At 48.4% G+C, this 19176-nt stretch overlaps 1 protein-coding gene across 9 annotated transcripts in view; it reads left to right on the plus strand.

The window, feature by feature from the left end:
- Positions 1 to 19176, plus strand: part of atxn1a (ataxin 1a) — an 80966-nt gene that overhangs the window by 21330 nt on the left and 40460 nt on the right. The window contains exon 1 of one of the 9 annotated variants that reach the window (XM_018727187.2): positions 8863 to 9263. The exons of the other annotated variants lie outside the window; for them this stretch is intronic. The gene's annotated coding sequence lies outside the window, so the exon portion shown is untranslated. Of the gene's footprint in view, positions 1 to 8862; positions 9264 to 19176 lie in introns of those variants that run through there. 9 annotated transcript variants of the gene reach the window in all.

Here is a 19176-nt window from a genome sequence, read left to right on the forward strand (position 1 = left end):
CAAAGACATGAAGGTTCTCACTTCTTGCTCCATTGCAGCGATTTGAGCTACTCTCTTTCCCTCAGAACTGTTGAATCCCTCACATAGTTTTTTTGAAGAGTCTCAAAACACATCTCTTTCTGGCCCGTTTCTCTCCTGGCCTCTTACATGCTCTTTAAACACATAAACCTTCGGTAGTTATCTGTTAAAAAATAAGACTTAAAAAAAAAACTTGCCCACCATCAATTCTACACGCAGGTACTCGTGTAATGTATGCTGGTTAAATGGTGGTGTGGGACAGACTGCACTTGGAAAGTGTCTCTGTATCTCTCCATCTGTTGCTGAAATGCACTTTTGTTTACTCTGATTTGTACCTCACTTTGGAGAAAAGCATCTGCTAAATGAGTCAATGTAAATATAAAGTAAATGTATCGCACTCAAGGATTCAGGGTGTCTTCCGGGGGCTGCATAAAGCTCACGGAACGCTTTTGTTCATCTTGTCCGGAGGGTGTGTAAGCGGCATGACTTTGGTGCGGGGAGTGACGGTACCGTTTGAAGCAAATTGGTCCCATGACACGTTATAAGGAATCGTTTCATGCCGAATCTGCACAACTCCAAGACAAATATCCCAATACTGCAGGCGCGTGCCAAAGAGCAGCATGGTTAGAAGTGGGCGCCTGCATTGAGTCTGCGTATGTGTGTGCGCTAGAGTTTGAATAACACCCCGTAGCCCGTGAAAATCAAACCGAGGGATTATGTTCCTGGGAAAAGCCCTCCACAGAGCGGTTCACTTTCAGATATTAAGCTACACCCTGACAGGCAGCGAGGGGATTAAGAGACGTAGCTGTGTACTTGCATAAGCGCCCGGCGTAATGACTGCAAACGATTAGTGTTACTAAGCGCGTTTCGAGTCACATTGAGAATGACACTATGATTTGACACAAAGGGCTCTGTGAGACAGCCTGCATGGCCTGATTGGGGGACTCGGGCTCGAGTAAACAATATGATGTTCGTAATTATCATAATGACTTTCCAGCTTCTCCTGCTTGGAATTAAGCTCTCCGGGGAGGTGTGATGCGGAACCAGAGAGAGCGTCGCGCAGGTAGCGCTCGGAAATGTTGGCATGGTAGGAGCAATGCGGCATGAAATCGGCACGCGGTGGCGGAAGTTGACACGAACGCCATCCTCTGCCGGAACCGAGCCGTGCTCGCTGCGGTTACATGCAGGCAAACACGGCTTCCGCAGCGTGAGACAGCCCACCCACCTTCGCTCACTCGCTGCTCCCGAGACCGCCGCCGGTTTACTTAACCATCCGCAGGGCTTAACTGAGGTTATTCCTTCCGTTTCATGCTGTCTCTCCGAGGGCTCCGGTGGACTTATTGTTGCAGCTGTTCAGATGTTGTGATCATGCTGTGCTCCCTCTCGATGCGGAACAGATCGCAGGCGAGAGTTTGTAGTTGGTCGCATGGTTATCGCCATGAGCCGCACGCCAGGCACTAGCACCCCGTAGGGCGCTCATTATTATGGTGTCATGGAGGAGCATGTGAGGGCTTCTGCATAGCGGGTTAAGGACCCCCTTGAACCCTAACCCTAAGGACTACCTTTAACCTTAACCCTAAGGACCCCCTTTAACCCTACTCCTCTTCTTGGGCAGATTAAAATAACGGCCTCCAGGAAACTCAGACCACCAGTGGTGATAAGAACAGCCAACATATAACTGTCCTATCATTGAGTCGATCAAGCAGTCTTTATGGTGTCTCACTGAACCTCCTCTAGCGGAAAGGAGCTTGGAGTTATCGGGAAAGTATCTGTGGTTGTCATGGCAACAGAATGGCGTTAACGGAAGGGGAACCCCTACTCCTGTTACATTGATTATGGCTGATGTCAGCCAGCCTTCATGTGAAACAGTCCAAGCAGTTAATGTGCCAAGAGCGCTGGGGACAAACTAGATCTGTGCTGATCTCCCTTTTTTTGGCAGGTAAATGCTTACTCTGTGGGGTTTACAAAATACCTACTTACAAATGCTGTTGTAATTTGAATTACGGTGAAAAGAGCTTGGCTGTGCGTACACCTGCGTCACCGTTAACGCGTTTAAGTGGACAGGATAAACAGTCCTCTGTTACTGTATCTTTTATTGCACCCATTAATTATTAGTTTGGACTGTCGGCAGCGGAGTTGTGGAGCTGCAGAACCCAGGAGCACCTTTCGTCTTGTTTCTCAGCAGGGCTCTTCCTCATTGGCCGCCGCTTGTGCGATGGTCCCCCGAAAAGGAGCGGACTGACTCGCAGTCTAGGAGGACTGGATGCAGAGTGGCACCGGCAAGCAGCGTGCCGACAGAGCTGGGTGTTTGACAGCGCTGTCGCTAACTGTCAGTCTCTAGATGGCTCTCAGACCGCCGCTGGTCCCTTTATTAACGCTGTCTCTTGAGGGTGTCACTGGCCATTGTTTATGAGATGCTGCTCTCTTTTTTTCTTTTTTCTTTTTTCTCCCCTGTACTTCACAGAAAGATTTTTAACAGGCCCTGTCAGAGCTGGAGACACCACGGAGTCGTAGCGAACAGACAGCCGTGGGTGTGTGTGTGTGTGTGTGTGTGTGTGTGTGTGTGTGTACACAACACACGGAGCAGTCAGGCTTAGTCTGTTTAGTGGAGCTTGAGGTTTCTTTTTTACAGTGGCACCGCTTTGACCGCGGTGAGACGACTGTGATGGAGAACCCATTTGATGCTCGGGACCGTCCTCGTGGGAATAAATCGGAGGAAGAAGGAGACAGCCGCTGTGGTACTGTGCACAACTTTGGCCTCATATTTTATCTGTGGACCAATGATTATAATCCGGGGTCCCCATCCTTGAATTCCCATCAGTGGGCTCATGACATACCTTTTGAGAAGGAAAACGTGTGCTTTGTAAGCACCAATGCCTTCCCATATTGTCCTCCCGAGGACCACAGTGGACCAGAGAGTCTCGCTTCTCCCCCCGGGACGGCCTTGTGACAGGGTGCCCGGTCAACCGTGCCCAGATTGACAGCGAGGGAAGCGGGTCGCTCAGGCATGCCGCAGAAAAGCCGAGGGACGGCACTGGTGAAACACACAAACATGTCAGCAGACAGGCTTGGGGCTGCTGAGATCCTGTCACCACTCAGGGTAGCTGTTCGCAGCGCAGCACATGAGAAACAGCTCCTCTTAATGTCACGACTTATTATTCATTATAACTGAGGTCAACCATATTGTTATTTGTGCACTCGTGGGAGAGGCTACCTTTATTCCGGGCCACTTGCAAGGAAAGGGACAGGGTAGTATGGGATGCCTGAAAAACGGTCATGCTGTAGTTGCTGAGGTCCTGTCATTTGAGACCGAGTGCTTTGGGGGAACACGGCAGCGGCCTTTGTATCCAGGAGGTGCCATCGGGCTTCCATTCTTCGGTACCCCGAGGCTGCAATGCGGACGGGGCTTTTGCAGTGCCCGGCTATGGAGTTACTCAGTGGCAGTGGGAAGACTGAAAGGGACAAGAAGCCAAACCAGTGTGGACTCCCCTTCCCCATGGTCTCTGAAGGTTGCTGGTGGCATAGTGATTAGAGTCACAGCCTTTGGATTCAAAGGCCCCAGGTCCAAATACCACCACCTACCTGATCAAGGCGTTTACCTTGAATCAACGCAGTAAGAATATCTTGCTGTATAATGGTGTAAATTACTGTAAAGGCAGGTCCAAATGCCACCTCCTGCTGTAGCTCCCTCGCTTAAGGCACTTACCCTAAATTGCTCCAGTGAAAATTACCCAGTCACTGCAACTAGCTCAGCATCGTATGTTGCTTTGGAGAAAAGTGTTGCATAAATTTAAACTGTACAGTTTGTGTTCTTAATGGGTTGGTTGCTGTCTGAATGGCAGATGACATCACGGTTTACGCTATGGCCCAACGGTATGTGAGGGTTTTGGCTTGGCTTCAAATGTCACAGCATGCTTTCTGTAATTCTGCTGTAACAGACGGTATGTTTGAGCAAAACGGTCTGGTTTTTTTTTTTTTTTTTTTTGGTCATGCTGAGCCCTTTGGATTTACAGCCAGATAATTTACTATAAAGAATGTTAGTTGTCAAATGGTTCAAGTTCCTATCATGCTTGCCTTATCGACTCTTTTATGCAAGCTCTTTAACAACATTCCCCCCACCCCTTGTCGATGGCACGCCGGATAACAAGGCCAGCTGTACTCATGAATAAATCAAGTGAAAAAGGAAAATGTTCTTTGGGTTCTGGTGATTGTCAGGGATGGTTCTGGAGTAAAAGGAGGAGGGGAAGAGGAGGTGGTGGATGACGTTACACTGGCGGAGCCTCGACACTGATTTGTAAATGCCAGTTTTTACCAGAATTCATTATTTGTGCTGCTCTTGATGCTCTGCAGTGGGTGGATGGGGTGGGGGGCTGTCTTCTCCCTGGCACTCTCTCTTTGTCTCAGACAGCCAGGTCCTCCCAGCTGCAGGCTGCTTGGAAGCAACATTCATTAACACTTGGACTCTCAGCCTGGCGGATTGAGAAGCTGTTAGGGAGTAGATGTGTGAGGCTGGCGCGGCATGCTATATGTAACACAGTAAGGAGGGCACTAGCAGGGGGGTTGTTTTCAGCTTGAGGTCAAGGCTGTAGTTACCCAAACTCTGTGTGGTTTTTGTATGCATCGATGTGGAAGCTGCCCAAGGGCCAGTGCTGCATCCATCCACCAGTTTCCCCACAGGATGCAGCACCGGATAGATCCCGCTGTTTGCATCCATATAGCGGATACATTATAGAGCGGTAGTTCGTTGGACCCCCCTCCGCTATACAATGAGCATTGTGTAGCAGGGCCATCCAAAACGCCCGTGGTGCACCCTTCCTCCCCACCCCCTTCCTACCATATGCAGGACTTGGTGTACGTGCGAGGCTGAACACGCTCACACATTCACCTGATTTGCATATCCTTCCTAGAGGTTGCAAACTTTAGCCAGCAAGGGGGTTTACTGCAGTAAGTCCACCCCTCAAGTGGTCTATACAGAAGAATTGGGGACAGCTGGTAGAGTAGTGGTTGGCGCTGCAGCCTTCGACCAAAAGGTCGCAGGTTCAAGTTCCACCTCTAGCTGTATTAGCCTTGAGCAAAGGTACTTACCCTAAATTGCTCCTGTAAAAATGTTAGCTCTATAAATGGGTAAGTAGCATAACATTGTAAGTTGCTTTGGAGGAAAGTGTCAGCTAAATGAATATATGTCATTCAAACCAAGACCCAAATTTATTAAAACCATGAGCGAGTGACGCCATTGCTTTAGGTAGTTCCGCCCAGCGCATTTCACCAGTCTTCACCTGGATACATGCTGTACATTCTCTGGCACCAATTAAAAAGCAATATGTAAAAGCCCAGGCCTTTTAAATGTGATGACCTCATCGAGCCGCCAGTTCTCTGTGCATGGTAAGGAGTGTTTTCTTAATGGCGAGCTCCTTTATCAGCGGAGGACTTTCCCTGGCAGGGAGGCCCTCTCTGAGTAGCGGCGTCATTCGGAGACCGTCGCTCCTCCCAGGTGACAACAAGCTCAGGTGTGTGACCAGGCCCCTGTGCTCCGCTGGGCTGGGAGAGCATAACACTGACACACATGGGGCAATGAGTCAGCCAGGAGTGTTAAGCAGAATATATGTTCCATGGTAGAAACAAAGAACCTGTATTTCTTACCCATTTGATTGATGCATTCAGAATAGGCTCACAGTGTTCTTTCATAATGATTATGGTTGTTTACAGTAAATAGCAGCTTGACTTTAACCTTTGTTCTTTTGTAGTACTACTAGTTCCAGATAAGGTGTGTTGTTTTTTTTTTTTTTTTTTGATGCAAGCAGCTTGCCGATGCCCAGAACAAGACCACTTCTTGTCCTCTTAATGGGGTTGATTGTAGTTATTAGTAACGTGGCTGACAGCACGTAGGCTGCGGTCCACTGTGTGCTTGGAGGAATACATTGTGCGCTGAACATTTGTGGACCGACAAACACACAATCACATCACCTTGGCACAACAAGGACACGTAATGGTCAAGATTTCAGTGTCATAAGGAAGACTATAGGAATCAGCAGCTGATCTTGATTATTATCATCCTTTATGTGTCTGATGCCTTTAGCTAAGGCGACTTCCTAGGAGAGGTTAACTTAAAGTAGAAAGGGGCTGAAAAGAGATTATTCCAATTATTAAATTATTTAATTAAATTATTCCAATACACACACACATTTTCAGAACCGCTTGTCCCATACAGGGTCGCGGGGAACCGGAGCCTACCCGGTAACACAGGGCGCAAGGCCGGAGGGGGAGAGGACACACCCAGGACGGGACGCCAGTCCGTCACAAGGCACCCCAAGCGGGACTCGAACCCCAGACCTACCGGAAAGCAGGACCGTGGTCCAACCCACTGCACCACCGCACCCCCTATTATTCCGATATATCAGATGATTTATCTGGGGCTGAAATTATGGACCTTTACGATTGAGCAATGGATGTTTGCTCCTCTTCTCATTTTGATCATTAGGGTCTTCCCAGCAGGAGGCAGTTACAGCGAGAGCCCTGCCCTCACACTGCACGATACGGTGGTACCCAGTACTCTTTTTATTTGTTCTGCATGTGTGGAATATCCATTTAAATTAACAAACCGCATTAATCACCATTGCCATCTGTGCAAGTCACTCTTGAGAAGTGGCTGTTATGGGGTATAACCGAGCATTCATCGAAATTTTGGGAAAGATAATCCGACGGAAATGAGAGCAACAAGTGGCACTTCAATGGCAATGTTAAACTCACATTCACATGACCTACAGAACGCGCACGTGCCGCCAGCAAGTCCGGTTTCGCTCACAGTTTGACTAATGTAAAGCACCAGGGAGCGGTGAGTTACTGGAGTAAAACAGAGAAGACGAGACAAAATGAGGAACGTGTTTAACTGCATTCAAACTGGTCAGGGGGCTTGCAGGAATGTTTTTGCTGAGTCATCAGTATACAAACAAAACTCGAGGTGCTTTGGCAAAAGGCGTCACTTGAACCTGTACTATGCAATGACAGTCTACTTTGGACAGCTCTGTCAAATCAGTCACTCCTGCTGCAAAAATGCATGCAGAGCGAAGTGGCCTTGTGTTTTCGAACCCTTGCATACTATTGTCATTGCGGTCTAACCAATGCTGGTGTTTTTGTCTCCGGAAGAGGCCTCCAGCACTACTTACACCATCCTTCTCATCTCTCTGAAGCTGTGAAACTTTTTTTTTTTTTAAAACTCCCAAAGCCCTTTGGAGATTGTCCAATAGACTTTTTTTTTTTGAAACACCAAGGGCTTCTCCTCCTTTATTTTTCAATTCGAGGCACTTAATTTTTTTCTCTTTAATAACTGTCTTATAAAGTAGTTACTGTAATTTAGAGTTTTAATTAAAAGCACGATATTAACAATAGGCATCATCATAAAAACATCAGCAGTGAGGGAATATTGGGCTTTCCCAAACTGGGGGAGGCATGAGCCCTGGTTATGCCTGTTTCTTTATTGTGTATTGAGCATTCAAATTCATTACTGCTCTTTTTCTGGCATGTTCCTTTGATTATGGATCGCTGCGTGTGAGAAGGGGTTGCCCCAGATGTAGGTTTTGTGTCATTTTGCTGCAGTGCCCAGAGATGAGTGCCATGTGTTAATGAGACCATTGTTGTTGAGTTGTGGCCGTCCAGACGTAAAGAGCCATCTAGGTACTTTCAAAAGCAGTACGTCAGTAACTCATAGCCCCAGGCTGGGGAGAGGAGAGTGGTTTGGGTTGAGAGCTCCTGCGATCTTACTGCGCGCTTGGGCTTTGCGGTAGTTCTGTGAGATTTTCAGAGCCACGGAGATTACTCTGGTAAGGAGGGTAGTTTTAAGTGTACCGGGAAAGGCAGGAAAACAAACACATGGATGTCGAAGCAATCCAGGCCAGAAGTGCCAGTGATGAGACTGGGCTTGTCACGCGCCGGTCCCCCCCTGCGGAATATCACGTCCTCTGTGATGCTTCTGAAAGTTGGAGGAAGAAGGAGCGGACGACCAGCAACCAGGTTGGACTCAGTCACAGAGACAATGGACACGCGAGAGCAGCTGGGGGACAGATCATTCTGGAGTCACTCTAGCTATGCAGTCAGTCTCCAGGAGTGAACAGCAACAGAGCAACTCGATGCACTGCGCAACAGGAACCGTAGACTAGTACAGTGGAAACGCTAAGAAATGACTGACTGACAGCTGCATATTGACTCCGGCTTTCTAAAATTGCACCTTTCAGCGAGTTTCCAGCAAGCAGCTGCAGGCAGGTGCAAGCTTTAGCAAACCCGTGTATCTAGGTGACACGACAAACACAAAAGCGCGAGGACAACAAGGGCACTTTGCTGGCTTTCTCTGCTCTCTCTCTCTCACCCACAAAGAGAGAGAGCAGCACCCAGCTCCGCCAGTGTAACAGAGATACCTGCTGTGTCAAGCTGTGACTCATCACTGTACAAACACGTCGCGCGGCGCTCTGCTCGAGTACGCGCCAGGCGTCGCGGGACCGCCCCTCTTACGATAAGAGTGGGCGGGGCCGTGTACGGACACCCGAGCCGTTCGCACGTCCGCAGGAAGAGCCACCGCGCGACGCAGTCTCGGAGCTCTGTGCGCAGTGCGCGAACGCGGTGTGTGCGGTTTGCGCGCGCTAGGGAAGCTCTTATGCAAATTTCAGGGCTCAGCTACGGAGGTTATAAATAGCCGCGCGGCGTGGCTTCCCGAATGACAAAGGCGCCGCCTTAAAGGCACAAGAACACCTTGTTGGCTTGTTCTCTTCCTCACGTTTCCACTCCTAACGCGTTTCAGTTTTTTTTTTTTTTTTTTCTTTATCTTTAAAAACAACTGAAAAGGTTTGACAAACACGACTTCTTTCTATTGCCACATTCAGTGCGCACGCGCACTCGGGCTCCGCACGGGAATCCGGAACCATGTGTGGAATTCAGTGCTCGTACAGCCGCGGCCAGAACTTTACTACTCCGGGTCACGTGACGGCAGGCGCGACAGCGCGAGGAAGAGCGGCGAGCCGCATCGCGTGATGCAGAAAGCGACGTGTTCACGTGATTTAGCGCGGCGGGAGGGAGCGTGAGTGACGAAGGCACAGAATAGGCCGCGTGCGGCCTCACTGAGCAGCGAAACCGCCGAATAGGAAATGTCACCTCGAGCCGGGAAAGTCGATAATTGAGGCGAAGGCACATCACGGGCCTCGGCACCTCAAACTCTCATTCTATCAAGCATTTCATTGGTTTATTAAGACATTATAGCTGTAAGTACCCAGCTCAAAGCTTTACTTTGTGTTCCCCTGCTGCTGGTGTTTGTCCTTGGTGGTACTTTCCCCACACTTGTTTGTCCTATATACATAAAAAGTTACTGGGACCAAACTTGCCTCCGTTTTTCCTGCACGGCTAAAAATAACAAGGGGGCCTGACGACAGAATGGAAGCACCTGCTTGGTGCTGGCATATAAAGGTCCGCTGTAGTTTACATTTATTTTATGTACAACAATTGGATACTCTTTTATCCAGTGACCTAGTATGAGGAGGTTAAACTCCTTAGACTAGTAGTTGTTTAACTGTTTACATAGCCGGATAATTTTTTACCGTCAGAGCAATTCAACATAAGATCCGGGGGTACTAGCAGGTCAGATTTGAACCTGGACATTTCTAGTTCAAGTCAGGTGGAAACTAACCAGAGTGCCACCTCTTATGGTTGACATCAAACTGAAGAACGGTTTAACACCTCTGAGGTTCATGTCCTGCTCTCATGTATAGTTAAACTTTGACAGCAGGTATCGTGTGGTTTGAATCTTGTCTCCAGCTGTAGTACCCAAGGCTTGAGTAAGGTACTTAGTAAAATTTCCCAGCTGTATCTACCCATTTATACAATGTTAAGCTCCTTTCAGTTAAGTTTCTTTGGAGGAACTCGTCAGATAAATGTAACGTATATGTTTTTATGCTACCATACCATTATAAAATGACAAGTTTGCTTGTAATCGCTATGCTAGCAGGGCCAGCAGGTGGCATAATGTTTAGCGCTATTGCCTTGCAACTGAAGGACCAGCCAGTTCAAATTCCTGCTCTATTCCATAGTACCCATAAGTGGGGTACTTACCCTAAACTGATAGAGTAAAAATTTCCCTGCTGCATAAATGGGAACATTATTATAGGTACTTTTGTACACCCTGTACAAACCTAATATTGCAAGTTGCTTCAGAAAAGCGTCAGCTGAATGACTAGTAAGTGTAACATTGCATTTTGAACTGATGTTTTTCTCCAAAGAGACTTGCAGCGTCAAGCTGCTTACAGCTATTTACCCATGTATACAACTGGGTAATTTTACTGGAGCAATTTAGGGTATGTACCTTGCTGAAGGGTACTACAGCAGTAGGTGAAATTTGAACCAGTAGCCTTCGGGTATGAAGGCGGCAGCTCTAACCACAATGCTAAAAGTTGCCCAGCTGTTTGCAGCTGTAATACATGTGTTGTGCACCTCATTCATTGGCTGGTTACTTGTAGACTTTTTTGTAATTAGCGTTCGTGCCAGACTGCATCCTTTGTGTGCTCAGGATTAAATACAGTCAGTGTGGTCTTCTGTTCCCACATATAGGAGATCCCACATGCTCCACGAGGGTCTCTGCCAGCTTTGAAGAGCCTGGGAGGTGTGTTCCCACTCTGCAGTTTATACCCACAGCCGGGCATAATGTGACCTTACATAGTGCTGTGCGGGACTGAAACAGCAGAATGGCATTTAAAACCAGTCAGAAGCTCCTTTTTCTTTGGATTTTACTTTTAAGTGCCGTGAATTTTATTACAAGACATTAGAATTTTTTTTTTTTTTAAACCCTGCACCCTGGTCACAGTGGTTACAAGACATTGGAATTTTTCTTAATAGTGTTGGGAAGCAGAGGGGTTGTTTGTGAGTGAGAGCACAGCGATCCTGCTCAGGCCAGGAGAAGGACTTAAGATCTTGCGTGGGTGACAAGCATCTTTTATTTTTTTGGTCATCGTTTTCCAGGTACAGAAGTTCTCTTGAAAGGAAGCAAGCAGGTGCATGTTCACCCTGGGTGGGGTGGACACTTGCACACCACAGAGCACTCATCTGTTTTTAAGAAAAGAAGGTGATGCTCATGCCCCTTCCCACATTATTCATCGCTGGTAGCAGTGAAACGCCATGTTCACGTTAAATGAATGTGAAGAGATTTGTTCACCGAAAAGCAGAACGTTTTTCTTCCTGGCAGTCTGACATTAATGAAGTGAAAGTTTAAATTAGCCCTAATCACATTCTATTGTTAGTGTTTTAATATTGTGTCAGGAGGTATCTTATGAGAGTAATAGTGATGTAGTTAGTAAAGTGTGAGTTTCTCCATATAAGGTATGAATATGTGAAGATCAGAGAGATGTGTGAGGAATTTTACTTTTAGCTGTAGGGTACATTTCTGCAGGACTGTTGCATAAATGATTTTCCTTTAAAAATTGTCTTCAAAAATACAGAGTGGGACTCAGATATTCACTCTATTATATAGTGATGAAGTATGATTGTCATGTTTCTTTATTGTGTGTGTGTGTGTGTGTGTGTGTGTGTGAGAATAACAGAACAGCAGCAAGTGGCAACAGCCAGTCAGATGTTCACAGGCACAGTCTGTTATTGATCAGTGATATAACAGCCCTGCAATCGTGATGATGTCATTGGCAGCCACTCAGTCTCCATGGTGACCCAGTTTTGGATTTCCACTGATTGATTAGGTGGGGCTCTCTATCTACTGGAAGTGGTGAACCCTAAGGGCCAAGAGTTAAAATCATCCTTTTTTTAAATATATATAAAATCCATCCATCCATCCATCCATCTTCCTCCGCTTTTATCCGGGGCCGGGTCGCGGGGGCAGCAGTCCGAGCAGAGTACTCCAGACTTCCCTCTCCCCGCACACCTCCTCCAGTTCCTCTGGGGGAACCCCAAGGCGTTCCCAGGCCAGCCGGGAGACATAGTCTCTCCAACGTGTCCTGGGTCTGCCCCGAGGCCTCCTCCCAGTGGGACAAGCCCGGAACACCTCCCCAGGGAGGCGTCCAGGAGGCATCCGGAACAGATGCCCGAGCCACCTCAACTGGCTCCTCTCGATGCGGAGGAGCAGCGGCTCTACTCCGAGCTCCTCCCGGGTGACTGAGCTCCTCACCCTATCCCTAAGGGTGCGCCCAGCCACTCTGCGGAGGAAACTCATTTCTGCCGCTTGTATCCGCGATCTCATTCTTTCGGTCATGATCCAGAGTTCATGACCATAGGTGAGGGTAGGAACGTAGATCGACCGGTAAATTGAGAGCTTCGCCTTACGACTCAGCTCCCTCTTCACCACAACAGACCGGTACAATGACCGCATTACTGCGGACGCCGCACCGATCCGTCTGTCAACCTGCCGCTCCATTTTTCCCTCACTCGTGAACAAGACCCCGAGATACTTAAACTCCTCCACTTGAGGGAGCAACTCCCCCCTAACCCGGAGGGAGCAATCCACCTTTTTCCGACTGAGAACCATGGCCTCGGATTTGGAGGTGCTGATTCTCATCCCCGCCGCTTCGCACTCGGCTGCAAACCTCCCCAGTGCACGCTGCAAGTCTTGACTTGATGAAGCCAACAGGACCACATCGTCCGCAAAAAGCAGAGACGAGATCTCGCGGCCACCAAAGCAGACACCCTCCGTTCCCTGACTGCGCCTAGAAATTCTGTCCATAAAGATAATGAACAGAATCGGTGACAAAGGGCAGCCCTGGCGGAGTCCAACATGCACCGGGAAAAGGTCTGACTTACTGCCGGCAATGCGAACCAAGCTCCTGCTCCGGTCATACAGGGAACGAACAGCCCGTAGCAACGAGCCCCGAACCCCATAATCCCGAAGTACCCCCCACAGGATGCCACGAGGGACACGGTCGAATGCCTTCTCCAGGTCCACAAAACACATATGGACTGGTTGGGCAAACTCCCACGAACCCTCCAGCACCCTAGTGAGGGTATAGAGCTGGTCCAGTGTTCCACGGCCAGGGCGAAAACCGCATTGCTCCTCCTGGATCCGAGGTTCGACTATCGGTCGGATTCTCCTTTCCAGTACCCTGGCATAGACTTTCCCAGGGAGGCTAAGGAGTGTGATCCCCCTGTAGTTGGAACACAATCTCCGGTCCCCCTTCTTAAAAAGAGGGACCACCACCCCGGTCTGCCAGTCCAGAGGCACCGTTCCCGAACTCCACGCGATGCTGCAGAGGCGTGTCAGCCAAGACAGCCCCACAACATCCAGAGACTTGAGAAACTCGGGGCGGATCTCATCCACCCCCGGAGCCTTGCCACCGAGGAGTTTTTTGACTACCTCGGCAACTTCAGCCAGGGTAATGGACGAGTCCCCCTCCGAGTCCCCGGCCTCAGCTTCCTCTACGGAAGGCGTGTCGGAGGGGTTGAGGAGATCCTCAAAGTACTCCTTCCACCGGCCGAGAACATCCTCAGCTGAGGTCAGCAGCGCACCACTTCCACTGTAAACAGTGTTCGTGGAACACCGCTTCCCCCCTCTGAGTCGCCGGACGGTTTGCCAGAATCTCTTTGAGGCCGACCGAAAGTCTTCCTCCATGGCCTCACCGAACTCCTCCCAAGCCCGAGTTTTTGCCGCGGCGACTGCCAGAGCCGCGCTCCGTTTGGCCCGTCGGTACCTGTCAGCTGCTTCAGGAGTCCCATGAGCCAGCCAGGCCCAATAGAACTCCTTCTTCAGCTTGACGGCATCCCTTACTTCCGGTGTCCACCACCGTGTTCGGGGATTGCCGCCGCGACAGGCACCGGAGACCTTATGGCCGCAGCTCCGAACCGCCGCACCGACAATGGAGGAGCGGAACATAGTCCATTCGGACTCAATGTCCCCCACCTCCCTCGGGACCTGGTTGAAGCTCTGTCGGAGGTGGGAGTTGAAGACCTCTCTGACAGGGGCCTCCGCCAAACGTTCCCAACAGACCCTCACTATGCGTTTGGGCCTGCCAGGTCTATCCAGCTTTTTCCCCCGCCATCGAATCCAACTCACCACCAGGTGGTGATCAGTTGACAGCTCAGCCCCTCTCTTCACCCGAGTGTCCAAGACATATGGCCGAAGGTCAGAAGAAACGACTACAAAGTCGATCATCGACCTCCGACCTAGGGTGTCCTGGTGCCAAGTGCACTGGTGGACACCCTTATGCATGAACATGGTGTTCGTTATGGATAAACCGCGACTAGCACAGAAATCCAATAACAACTCACCACTCGGGTTCAGATCAGGGAGGCCGTTCCTCCCAATCACGCCCCTCCAGGTATCACTGTCGCTGCCCACGTGGGCGTTAAAGTCCCCCAGTAGAACGACAGAGTCCCCAGTGGGAGCGCTTTCCAGCACGCCCCCCAAGGACTCTAAAAAGGCCGGGTACTCTACACTGCCGCTAGGCGCATAAGCACAAACGACAGTGAGAGACCGTTCCCTGACCCGAAGGCGTAGGGAGATGACCCTCTCATTCACCGGGGTAGACTCCAACACATGGCGGCTGAACTGGGGGGCTATTAGTAAGCCCACACCAGCCCGCCGCCTCTCACCTTGGGCAACGCCAGAATAGTGGAGAGTCCACCCTCGATCGAGTAGAGTGGTTCCAGAACCCAAGCTGTGAGTGGAAGTGAGCCCGACTATATCAAGACGGTATCTCTCAACTTCCCGCACCAGCTCAGGCTCCTTCCCCGCCAGTGAGGTGACATTCCAAGTCCCAAAAACCAGAGTTGGCGCCCGAGGTTTGGGTCGGCCGGGCACTCGGCCCCGACCACCGCCCAACTCACAATGCACCGGCCCCTTACGGTTTCTCCGGCAGGTGGTGAGCCCACCGAAGAGCGGCTCCACGTTATGGCTTCGGGCTGAGCCCGGCCAGGCCCCGTGGGCATAGACCTGGCCACCAGGCGCTCGCATGCGAGCCCCCCCCCCAGGCCTGGCTCCAGGGTGGGGCCCCGGTGACCCCATACCAGGCGGGGTAAACGGACGCCTTGCTTTTTCCTTCATAAGGGGTTTTGAACCGCGCTTTGTCTCGTCTGTCATCCAGGACCTGTCTGCCATGGGAGACCCTACCAGGGGCATGTAGCCCCAGACAACATAGCTCCTGGACTCATTCAGGCACTCAAACCCCTCCACCACGATAAGGTGGCGGTTCACGGAGGAGTATATATAAAATATGCACCATTACTCCCCCCTCCCCCTTGCTTCTGCAGCGGGGTAAAGGAGTCCACCCTGTTGGCACAACAAGCATTTGTGTGCATTGGCAGGTACAGAGTTGTCCATTTTACATGGGAAAGGGGTTGTTTATTTTGCCCAATCAATGCTGAATGAGAAATGGGATTTCCTGGAAAGATAGTGCTGTCCTTTGTTCCCGTGAGGCCAGGTATGGGACCCCATTCCAGATTCCCCATGTTTACCAATCAGGTAAACAATAATGTAGAAAATGCACATGGCACTTTGTCTGTGACTGCGAACAAGGTCAGGCTGCCCAAGCCTACTGTTCACGCTTACCAAACAAGCCCATGTGGAAAAGATCACGTTATTTTACCCCTGCACTGCCACTGTGCGAGGAAACCCAGCGCATTACGTGAACCAGGGCTTGTGTAACCAGTCGGCACAAAGCAGGGAGATCTGCACGTGGCCTCTTTGAGGGAAGAGTAATGGTTGTCAGTGAGAGTGGCTAGCTTTGCACACTGGGATCAGTGAGCTGACCCTCTCTCGATTTGTGTGCTGCCACCTGCCACACCTCTTCTGTTAGATGGATCGATGTATGAAAGCTGCTGAAATGGAAAGAAGCACGAAATGCAGAAAAGCCTCTGTGGTTTTTCAACAGGGAGGGTGCTTGCTGTTGCTTTGTGATCTGCCTCCTGCAGAAGCTGCCAGAGATGGCGAATCCAGTCAAGGAAGTTCTTTTGGCATGTCAGGGGACGGGAAGTGTAAACCGCTGTGGGTAGAACCAAGAGGAAAACCTCCTGGTGGGTGTCAAAATCTCTCCTGGGGCCTCCCAGTACTGCTGCCTAAAACAACTCTTCTCCCCTTCTCAAGATGCAGTTGTAAGGTTGATGAAGGAAGTACTCAAAAATGAAACCATTATTTATATTTCTTGTAATTTAGTGTGTTTGTCATGTTGAAATTACTTTAATTTGCAGTGCTCATTTATCTAGTTTCTAAAATTTCCAACTGGTGTTGAGCAAAAGTTACCCGTGTTTCTGTTGCCAGCCAACAGGTGACAGTAAAGTGCACCAAAATGGAATAGGGCTGATTTACCACTGTAGTTCAACTTACTTTCTTAATGTTTATTAGTCATATCTAGTGTTTGATCAGTAACAATATGACTAACATTGCAAGTCTTAATGAGATTAATCAGTCAAAAATCTACAATGAATTGGGGTTTGTGAAGTCAACACTTTTTTATTTTCATTTATTTTAGTTTCAATTTTAATATAGCTTGAAATTAATAGAAATGCTAAAATATAAAATCTTGAAACTGACTTCTATAGAACTTGTAAATTTAGGAGCATTTCTAAGATTTTCAGAGAAGTGTTAATGTCTGCTGGGAGTGGCTAATACAAATTAAAACAAGTGCTAGGAATTTATATGGTTGATAAGCAGGTCAGCTCACTGATCTGCATTTTTTTGAGACATGGCCGAACCCAACTAGACATATTTGAGCAGTGGCTTTGAAAAAAAAAATAATAATAATGGGGACTCCAGTCCTGCAGCGTAATCCTCCTGTAATTCTGCGTTAATCCTATTGGATTGCCCATTTGCAGGTGCCAAGAATCAACCCGTGGCCGTGTAGCATCTCGGAGTTGATGGGATAGGCTGACTCGCTCCAGTTATATTTAAATAACTGAATATGCTTATGACTGAACAGCAGAGCCTGACGGCAAAATCCTCAATCCTCCACACTGGCATGGAAATAGCATGAAGCATGCCGAATAACAGCCCCTTTCCATTCTGTCACAAATTTTGCAGAAGTTCTCACTTTAACAGCTACAGTTGAAACCCTAATTATGCCACTTTTGCAACACTCTTACAAAGTTTACACTGTTTTTTTGTTTAAATTAAAAAATTTTCAAAGATGCTAACATTTGTCAGTATATTTATTTTTCATTGCACTTTCTCTTACTGTGTATGGTGAGGAGCAAAAGTTACCTGCAATTTTGTATCCAGCCAATAGATAATGGTAAGGAATCCCCAAATAATAGAGGACTGTTGGACATTCTTAATTCAACTTGCTTCCAGCTCATGTCTGGCATTTGGGGATGTGCAAGCAATCAGTAACAAGATGTCAAACATTGCACGTGTTTATGGGATAAATTGGACAATATGAGTAGATGTTGTGCATACCACGCAGTTTAATTTTGGTGCAACTGAGTTAATAAAAATGTAAACGTCTTTAACCAAGATTTTTACGGCACTTAGCCTGTAAATAATTTAACTGACATCTGTATTTTTAAACTCTTATTGATTATAACTTTGAATTTAAAGACCTGTGGTCCTAATATTGTGTATAAGCTGAGGAGTCAGTACATGAAAAGTGACAAGAGTACAAGAGTTCACTTGTCTAATCCCAGTGGGAAAACGCACTGCATGCAATAATTTAGGCTCTTTCGCCATACAGCTTTGATAGTTGGTCCTGGAACGGATCCTTCTAAAAGCAGATGGGTAATTGTGGTGCTTCTCTGTTCTGTCAAGTTGTTCTTGGCTGTTAAATGCTATGGCCTAAATAATTCTAACTTCTTGGTCTCCAGTAACAAAGCCTACCCCAAACATGGTCCACAGTACAGTGATCTCCAGAGCGGTGAGGTGGGTGCAGGAGTGCAGTGTTAACTGGCATCACAGATGTCTGTCTCACTGGGAACGCTGGGCTACTACCGGCTCTGAAAGAGACGCTTTGCTGGGAGGCTTCGACAAAACCACAGCGCTCACTGTGACTGCTCGTTTCTCCCACAGACATACAGGATGTGGCTTCCATGTCAGTGTTGCACGTCTCCACTGGCTGCCTTTCAAAGCAGTGCTATTATTCTTTTTTTTTTTTTTTTTTATTAAAACTCCTGCTTTCAACTTCTCTCATGTGTTTTCACTGTGGAGGCTGATTAGCTTGGGGAAGCCCGTGTTCTTTGGGCTTCACATGGCCTCCCCATTTTAGTTATTGATTCATTTAGTCGATTCTTTTTCCGAATAATCCTGCAATGTTATCCTTATATATTTAAGATACTTAAAGTTCTTGAGAAATTATTGCAATTATTTCCGTTTATTTAATACAGGGTGTTTACTTACAGAGCATGGTCATTTTTATTTACTCAGGGAAGGTACCATGATCAAGGGTACTGTAGAAGGATGTGGGATCCTTACCGGGGTCCTCTGAGAGCAAGATGGCAGCTGTAACCACTGTGCCACCTGCTGCCACCCTGTGTTGGCAGAGTGGTGGTGTTTGAGGTGAACAGGGGATGCTTCTGGGGGTGTTCTGCACCATTTGCCAGAGGGAACACCTACAGATGCTTAATGGGGACATTTTGTCGCATAATCGTTTAATTTCTTTCTGGCTCTTCTCGTATCCGTTCCTCCACCATCGCAGAGGACTTGTGGCGCCAAGGGCCTCGGAGTTCTCGAAGGGTGGTGTGGCTGAGTGGGACAGAGGCCCACACAGTAAGCCTGTGTGTGTGTGTGTGTGTGTGTGTGTGTGTGTGTGGTGGAAGGAGTCATGTGGCCCACAGCACCCCACACTGCAGCATTCTGAAAGGTATTTCCTACAGGGCTGGCCAGGGGGTACAGCGGTGAGTCAGGCCATTGTGATGCCACATGTGTCCTGAACACCTGGCCGCTCCCCTGAAGGGCTGCAAACACAAAAAGAAGTGCTCTCCTTTTTCATGTTTAATGCACGCGAAATGACAGCTCCTGCTCACCAGCCGTGTATTACACTGTCAGTTTTCATTGTACTTTCTGGATGTAAAAACAGTGTGAATGGAGTGGACTTCAGATGCCTGAGTCTTTTTTGTTTAATTTATATTTTTAATTTTCTAAAAGTGGCACACTAATGGTGTTTATGCTTCTGAACTCATCAAGTATTAGTATCAGACAAAGATTTGAGATGTATAAAGGCATGGAATTGTCCACACAGGTACTTCTCAGCTGGTTCTCTCAGGTAG

The sequence above is a fragment of the Scleropages formosus genome, chromosome 23 (assembly GCF_900964775.1).
Source record: "Scleropages formosus chromosome 23, fSclFor1.1, whole genome shotgun sequence".
Lineage (NCBI taxonomy): Eukaryota > Metazoa > Chordata > Actinopteri > Osteoglossiformes > Osteoglossidae > Scleropages > Scleropages formosus.